This window comes from Mus musculus, chromosome 7 (assembly GCF_000001635.26).
Source record: "Mus musculus strain C57BL/6J chromosome 7, GRCm38.p6 C57BL/6J".
NCBI lineage: Eukaryota > Metazoa > Chordata > Mammalia > Rodentia > Muridae > Mus > Mus musculus.
The window spans coordinates 132408875-132417851 of NC_000073.6; the positions used below are offsets into that span (position 1 = coordinate 132408875).

The 8977-nt window shown below is 44.4% G+C and overlaps 1 long non-coding RNA gene across 1 annotated transcript in view; it reads left to right on the forward strand.

The window, feature by feature from the left end:
• Gm39101 overlaps nt 1–8554 on the forward strand; it is an 11439-nt gene extending 2885 nt beyond the window's left edge. Inside the window, exons 2-3 of the long non-coding RNA XR_870004.2 lie at nt 6564–6897; nt 7357–8554. This is a non-coding gene — a long non-coding RNA (predicted gene, 39101). The remainder of the gene's footprint in view (nt 1–6563; nt 6898–7356) is intronic.
• The last annotated feature ends 423 nt before the right edge of the window (nt 8555–8977 follow it).

The following is an 8977-nucleotide window of genomic DNA, read 5'->3' on the forward strand; positions in this document are numbered from 1 at the left end:
TGAGGTCCACGGCTTCCTATAAAAATCAAAAGGAAGGCAGCGAGCTGGCTGCTCATAAGCCTTTACTACCAGTAGGAAGCCTACACTTCTCTGGTTCAGCAGCAAGTCCGGTTTTGTTCTCCATCTCTTCCTCCTTTTGACTGGCTGGAAACAAACTCCTGACTCAATAGATGTTGTCACCAAAGTGATCCTCAGTGACACTTGGAAAAATCCATTCTTAGTGTTGTCTGTTTTGTTCTCACTCCTTTTAACTTTCTTTGCCCCACATCTGTTTAGTTAAGCTTCTTTTTCTCTTTTTAACCTGTCTTTGTGTCTGTATGTGAGTACGTGTCATGTGTATACATGCTTGCCCATGGAGGTTAGAAGGTGGTTCTGGGTCTCCTGAAGCTGAAGCTGAAGCTACATGCAGCTTTGAGGTACGTGGCATAGATGTTGGGAACAGAGTGGAGGTCCTCTAGAACAACAGGTGTTCTAACCACCGAGCCCTCTCTCTAACCTGTTTTTAGTTTTTTTCATAATAGAGTATCTTTTATTTTTTGATAAATCAATACATGTAAACAATTATTTTACTTTTTTATTTAATACAGTGTGTGTGTGTGTGTGTGTGTGTGTGTGTGTGTGTGTACAAGCACACACGTAGGCATTCTACAATACTTATTTGGAGGCCAGAGGACAACTTTCTGGAGTCAGTTTTCTCCTCCCACCGCGTATGTCTGCAGATGGAACTGGGGTTGCCTAACTTGCCAAGCAGCATCTTTACGTGCATAGCCATCTCACCGACCCTAAACAATGTAGCTTATCATATTTTTGTTCATTTTAATAACAAATCTGGTTTTGGTTTTATTGATAACCTTCCTAATATTACCTTATTTTCTATTTCATAAATTCTGCTCTGAACATTTCCTCCTATTTTTCTTAAAGTTGTTTTATTTTGTTATTCTTTTACTTTCTTGGGTTGGTTGGTTGTCTTTGAGATATAGTGCTGCTATGTATCCCAGGCTATCCTCAAACTCAAGATCTTACCTCAGTCTTGGGATTATAAACATAAATCACCATACCTGGCTTCCCTCTTGTTTTAGATGCTACACCACATAGCTTCCATCTTTTCTAGCTTTTGCATTTAGGGCTAGACAGCTCTCTGGTCTACTGTTTTAGCTGCATCCTACACATGCTATTGCAGACATAACTAGCACTTACTGATGCCCAGTGCCCGCCTACCAGGAGGAACATTGCATTTCTTTATTCCTATTAAGTCTGGCTCCATGGAAATGTGAGTCGAAGTGATAAATGGTATTCTGAGGTGATTTTAGACTCCCACAGTTCTCCCTACCAGATGCAGGGATTGGGAACTTTACAGATAAGAGTGGTGTAATCAGACTTGCTCTCTAAGTAAAGATGACATGAAGTCGAATGTCTTCCTGATGATGGACATGTAACAGAAGGGGAAGACAGATAGGATGGTGGCACATGCCTGTGATCACGACATCACTCAAGAGGCTTAGACAGGAAGGTCCTGAGTTAGAGAGCAGCCCAGACGACATGGCCAGACCTTCATTCAAAGAAGGAGGAGGAGAAGGAGGAAGAAGAAAAGGTAGAGAGGAAAGGGGAAGGGGAGGAGAAAGAAGAAGAGGACAAGGAAGAGAACAAACCTTTAATGACTGGATAAGCCACTAAGACTTGGGGGCTATTTCTTATCTCAGAATGTCCTAGTTCACTCTGGTTGACACATATAGTGTTATTATTATTGGATGTGGTGGTTTGAATATGCTTGGCCAATGGGAAGAGGCACTATTAAGAGGTGTGGTCTTGTTGGAAGAAATGTGTCACTGTGTAGTTGGGCTTTGAGGTCTCCTAGTGCTCAAACTCCATCCACTGAAGAAGAAAGTCTCCTCCTGACTGCCTTCCAATCAAGATGTAGAACTCTCAGCTCTACCATGTCTGCCTGCATGCTGCCATGCTTCCCACCATGATGATAATGGACTGAACCTCTGAAACAGTAAGTCAGCCCCAATTACATGTTTGTCTTTAGAAGAGTTGCCTTGGTCATGGTGTCTCTTCACATCAATGAAATCCTAAGACGCTGGGCTTAAGTACTTTCTAACTTCTTTTTGAAGATATGAATCGAGTAGTGTTTTTTTTTCTCCAATTAATTACAGGCTTGAAATGAAGGTGTTTTCTAGTCATTGGATCTTGTCATTTTATCAACATGAGTCACTGTGTGGCTACTTCTTTTCGTTATTATTACCTTTTCATTCTCTTGGTTGGCCCACAGCTGAAAGAGATATGTCATGCTCTTCTGTGGGTTTATCGGTTTTCCTTTGTATTCTCAAGGCAGGCTTATCATCTGCCATGTACTCCTCTGACTTCTAGTCTCAGGTCTCTAGGGAAGGACAGGCATAGAGGATCAATGGCTCAAGTCTGCCTTTTCCAGCTTTAGGCTCTTTGGCATGTTTTAGGCAAGTTGGAATCCTTCTCGAATGTGTGTGTGTGTGTGTGTGTGTGTGTGTGTGGTATTGTTTTGTTTCTCTGTTTTGTTTTGTTTTGTTTTGTTTTGTACGACAGAGTTTCTTTGTGTAGTCCTGGCTGTCCTAGAACTCACTCTATAGAGTAGGTTGGCTTCAGACTCAAAGATTCCTGCCTCTGCCTCCTAAGTGCTTGGATTAAAGGCATGTGCCACCGCTCTTGGCTAAGGAGTCTTCTCTTTAAAATGTAGGTCTCCCTACCCTTGAAATCTTGACAACCCACAATGAGGTTTGGTGACTATTGACTTCTGAGTAAAAAAAAAAAAAATAGAGTTCCTAGTCCATGGTGGATATGAGACACAGAGAGGATGACAGACACTCTTTGAATTCAGACTGTGTGGTACCTGCAAGGAGCTAGGAGGATAGATCTATTTGCAGCAAGCTGTCTTGTCTAAACCATTACCATGATTGGCCATCTTGCTGGGACTGCTTTGGCATGGAGGTATTGTCACTATGTCCCGATGTGACAGGCCAACACTGAGAATGGGAACATGCCAAGCAGATTCTCGCCTGGGGACAGGAACAGTCTTTTTTTAAGAGCCTGACAGGCTGGGATGCTTAGAGCTGCAGGGCTGTTGCCATAGTCTTGAGAAAAACAGAGACTATGACAGCTGATGTTGAAGGAAAGAGAAAGATACAGTTAAGAATGGGCTCATGCAGGAAAGAGTATTTCCAAGACAGGTTAGAGACAGTTATACAAGGGGTTTGGGAAGGCTTTGAACACTCCACTGAGAAATGAATGAAATGATGAAAGTCATTTTGGCAGAAGGAACTTCCAGTAAGAAATGGATCCGGAAGCCTCCACAAATTAAATGCGGTTTGGGGACATTTGGGACAAAATAGGATTTTGGACATAAGATTATCAAAAACAAAGAGACAAAACTCGACCTCAGTGGACTTGAGAAGGGAGTGGATGGGCAGAGAAGGAAAACTTCAGGTGCCAGCCATGTGACACTTTAAGAGCCAGGATCATAGCTCCTGCCAGCTTTAACGTCCTGTATATAGCTTACTAAGCAGCTTAGTCTTGAAATTGTGTGCTGAGCACATTATTATTCATATTTTATAAATGAGATAGCTGAGGCAGGAAGAATTTAGCACCATTTCCTGCATCCAGCAAGTCAATAGGAGACCAGGGTCTGGGATAGAACAAGAGCTAGTAAGTCCTTGCTGTGGAATCTTGGGAATCTTGCTCCTCTGTATATCTCCATTGGTGAAGGTCAAGTTGAACTAGCTCTTGCAAGCACCAGGTATATAGGAAGCTGTTGATAACTGTTGCAACTGTCATTACTGCTGTTGTTACCATTCATAGTATGCATGCTGAAATAATGGCCCCCCAAGGCCAAGGTCAGAACTCTAAGATAAGGTCCTCTGAGTCATCATCAGCCCAGTGAGTGGTGTAAACTAATCCCTTCCTCTTCACCTCAGTCACCAACGGTGAAGTTCAGAGGTCACTGAGTGTCAGCATTCTCCAAAGATGAACTTGAAAAACTAAGTCCACGTTGACATTGAAGGCTTGGTTTTCCTTCGGCCAGTAGCACACAACTACTTCTGCCCCAGGATGGAATCAGAGGCAAATCCTTCCATGTCTTTCTTGCTGGCTCTGCACAGGGAATAAAATGGGTACCACTTAAATAGACACAGCCCAGGCTCGGGATTTTGTTGGATGCCAACTCCTGGCCCCCATCTGAGCTCCCTTCTGTTCAAGCTGATGCAGACTCCATACTTTAAATAGCAATGATAAATTATTGACTCTCATGTGGTGATTGATTTGCAGACTGTCTGCTGACCACCAAATTGCTCCAATTGTCTCCTGAAAGAAAATTCCATAAGTCATTAGTGCACACCCCACACCAACATCCGTCACCTTAACGATACTGCAATTGCTCTTTGACACTAATTACCTTTTCTAACTAATTTTAAATGTGGTATTTTGCTAATGACTGAGACTCAATGCAAAAAGCCCCATCTTCCCTAAGCATCCCATGCTCAATGGACTTTGATGCTCGCATAGCAATTATCCACATTGTACCCAGTCCTGACTGATGGCCCTGGGCTGCCTCCCTTTGAACAGAGGCCTCTCTATTCCAGGCTCCTTGACATAAACATCATTTTATCTGGAGCATCCACTGAACATGGAGAAGCAGACACTCTGTGGATGAATTTCTAACTTGGGATTTTTGGTGACTGGGTTGCCATGTGTGTAAGTTTGGCTTCTACTTGCTTGCCTCTCTCACGCACTGTTTTGTCTACCGTCCGTCCTAAGGCATCTTCCTGCAGAATTCCAGGGGAGTTAGGGACTCCTCCATGCTAGGCAAGTGTTCTATCTCTGAGCTACATCCTCAGCCCTGGAACACGGAGATCCGATGCAGCCATCCTATGCAGGGCCATAACAGAAAACCTCTGCAGTGACCCTTTGTGGATGGATGACACCTTCCTAATGAATGGAAACTGAGAAGAGTGATTGGCTGACCTTGAAGAGACTCACTTACAGATGACAGAGGCACAAGATGATGGTCACATGCCAGAGTAGCTGGAGCAAGGAGGTTAGCACCTGACAGCAGGCAGGTGGGTGGTCTCTTGGGCTCTCTCAGAGCCTGTGAGTTCCTGAAAGCTAAATGTGCAGGAAGACCTTATTAATTCTTCTGCAGCTCCTGGGAAATCTACTGTGTTCCCAGTCTCCCAGCATGCCTCTGGACTATTTTGCTGGTTTCTGACATTTTTTTCTTGAAGACCCGATAACCCAACACTCTTCTTTCACTAGTTATTAGCATTAGGACAGTGAAGTGCCACCAAACGGAAGAGGGCTAAGGCTGAAAAACAATGGCTTCTCATAGTTGTTAGTGTAAAATTTAAAAGTGATATATTTTCTTTATCCCAGCTAGCTCCCAAATAAATGAGACCGAGATTATAAGATGTATTTAATCAAGCTTTACAGCACAATAGCTGAGCAGTCATCAATCTGTTTTAATCCTCTATGCTAATCTGGCCACCTCCCAGCTAAAATCTCCTGGATATGTGCATTTTAGTATTGATCTGGCTCTCTCTGCTTCAGGTGTGTTCTCCTGGTGTCTCCTGGACCCTTTCCTCATGGCGAATCCTTCCTTCTTTTTCTCTCTTCCCTTTCCCTGATTGGGATCAGAAGTCTAGTCCAATTCTCTCTTCTGCTCAGCCATCTGGGTGATCACCTTTTAAATCCAAGAATAAATGGGGAGCAATGCTTACACAGCATTGAGGCAGGAGATGCTTACAATAAGCATTACAATGCCATGTCCAGATTGCAGCCAGATGGGGGGTGGGGCAGAGAAAACAGCATATGACTAATACAAGGATAATCTTTACATCGTGCACAATAACATTATGCCTATACATGGTGGAAGAAAATTCCAACCAAGCAAAAATAGCTGGGTTCTGCCTGTAGAAAATGCTTTGGGAGGAGTAGTCAAAGGCATATTTGCACTTCCTTCTGCCTGGGAGGGAGGTCTCTCCCCATCCTTAATGGCAAGACCCAAAGCCATACTCTATGCCACTGAGAGTTCTCCAAAGAGACAGCTCACAGAAAGTGCCTATCACTGGCCCTCCACATCCGTTGGCTCCACTTTGGTAGTTAAAGTCTGCCATAGGTCAAAATTATTTTTCAAATGATGTCTGTACATATTCTGTACAGAAATTTTCCCTCCTTGAATATTATCTTCTAAATGACACAATGTAATAACAATTCATATCATATCAGTATAAAATGTAATCTGAAGACAATTTAAAGTATCTAATATATATTAGTCAGCCTTCAGTTACTATGACAAATTACCTGAGATAATCAACTTATTAGAAACAAAGGCTTATTTTGGCTAACAGTTTCATATTGCTTTGGGCATGTAGAATCAGAATGTTGTCATGGTAAGAGCTGGTGATAGAGAGGACTTTCCCCTGTTGTAGCCAGGAAGCAAAGACAGACAAATACCCCAACATCCACTTCAAGGATGTGCCCTCAATGACCTAATTTCCTGTATTCAGCTTCATAATGTTTCTCTCACCTCCCAGCAGCACCACAAGCTGGTGATCAAGCCTTTGATGCACGAGTCTCCGGAGACATTCTAGGTCGAAGCAATCACACGGGAAGGGTGTGTATGAGTTGTGAATGAGTGTGAACAAATACTGTACCACTGCACATAAGGGATTCAAGCATCCATGGGGCTCAAAACCTGAGAGAAGTGCAGGATTCAACTTGTGGATAAGAAGAAACTAGAAACACAGCTACAGAAGCCAAGAAGTCTCAAACAGGCTGCTGTCCACAAGATAGTGGCCTAGGGCAGCAGTGCTATCCTTCACTCTGAGGCTGGAGGTCCAGGAGCCAGAGAGCCAACGTGCAAAGGCAGAGGTGAGCTAAGATGGCTCAGCTCCAGTAGTCAGTCATCAAAGAGTCACATGCCCTCTCCATGTCCCCCCAGTGCTTGAGCTGGTTGGAGGCCCACTGTGAGGGGAGGGAAGGGTCTTGAGAACAGCTTCTGTTGCTCATCCAGAAGTTCCCTCAGACACACCTGAAAACAACATTCAACCAAACATCTGGGCATCTAGATCAAACCAATATAAAACAAAGCATAGCAGACCTGAAGGCACATCTGCACAATGATCTCCATTTCACAATGGGGGTGGTGTGTGGTGAAACCTGAGGTCTAGCAAATGGGAACATGCATTCTCTGTGTCCCAACACACATTCCAACACATAGCTCTCCAGCACCAATGATCCTCAACTTCCTTGAGTTCCTATCTCAGTACACCACCTTCCATGTGCTTCTAGGCAAGTAAGTGTCTCACTTTCTGCAAATGTTCTTTCCAGGTAAGGATAATATTGAAGCAGCTTTCCAGATACCACCACTACCCCTGTGAAAGTACAGGAAGGATGTAATGAACGAGGCCCATCCCCGACAAGGCTCAGCACAGTACCCAGTGCAGAGGAAGTGCCTGAATTAATGCTAGACATTATTGAAGAATTGATGAAAAAATTCCATGAAGAATGTCAAAAATACTACGGGGAGCCATGCTTTTAATTTATAAGACTCTCTAGCCCACAAATACAGCCAGTCTCCTCCCCTACAAAATCCATACAATTTTCTGAAAATTTCAAGATTGATGATACCCTTGGTCAAAGCATCAGGCAAGGCAGCCATCAAAAACCAGCCAGGGCCATCTATTCCACCCCGCGTCGATAGCCTGCAGCAGGCCTGAGATTTGTTGGCGAGGTCCCTGGAACGTCCATAAAGGAGAAGAGACTGGGCAGCGAGATCTGTTTAATTCTCGCTTTCCAGAGGGTTGTTATTCAGCACATCCTTCCTTTTCACATCAGAGTAAATCACAAGCTGCCGCCTCAGATCAGCAACCCCCAATCCACCGTCCAGCCTGCTGCTAGCCTGCGCTCAAACCCAGGAATCCAGAGGCAAATGGGATCAGTCCTTTAGGTGTTTCCCTAACAAATCTATCTCCTCCCTACCCCCACCTTGAGATCTGTCTCCATTAAAGTGTGGGAGAAATGATGATCACGCACACACACACACACACACACACACACACCTGCCCTGTGCCCCAGTTTGAAGTTCATGTTCATTAGCTGCTAAGACCAGCTGGAGGGCTGCTGACTCTGTGAGGAGACGCAGTCGTGGCTGTGAAATTAATGAAGTTTCCTTCTTTGGCCTCCCGAGCCTGCATAATCTACAGCCACCATGGGTCAACAGTCAGGAGCCCCGGGGAAGCCATTCTACCATAAACACCACAGGCGTTCTGCTTAATAAAGTACATGAACTCCACATTTGGTCATGAAGAACACAGTTTTAAAATACGCTGAGAAGTAAAGCCACGTGAAACTGGCAGCGTCTTCCAGGAGAGACGGTGGGTGAGGTTGTGGGGTGATGGGGGGGTAGTCTGTTGGACCTTTCCAAGCCTCAGCGATGATGTCATGGAGTGACTGAACAGGGCTAGGTAAGAATAAGGATGGTAAGTAAGTCAGCTCACCAACTCCAGGGCACACAATCTTCTGTCAGGTGTAACTGAGGGGCACACCGAGGACTCCTGACCCGCACAGAGCCCCCAGTCTACACAAAGTCTGTAGGCGGGGTAGCTCAGAGCAGCTCATGCCGTGGCTTCAGGGAAGCTTTGTTTGAGAGGTGGACACAAAGTGATTCCAGCAATAAAGACCAAGAAGAAAATTCATTTTAAGGCCGTATTTCCACAATGGAATAATAAACCTTGCCTTTTGCAAACCCATCCCTTACCTGGCTTCCACAGCAGAGATAAAATGTTCCCATATGTTGAGTCCGACCAGCGGCTCACATGTCTGGGTTCGAGCCTGGAAAGCATCTTGGAATCTGGAAGAAAAGAGGGAACTAGGCAGAGCGAGAAAGGATGGAACCAAGACATTAGTCTGATCAAGGTTCAATTTTACTATTCAGAGACACTGGGTTATG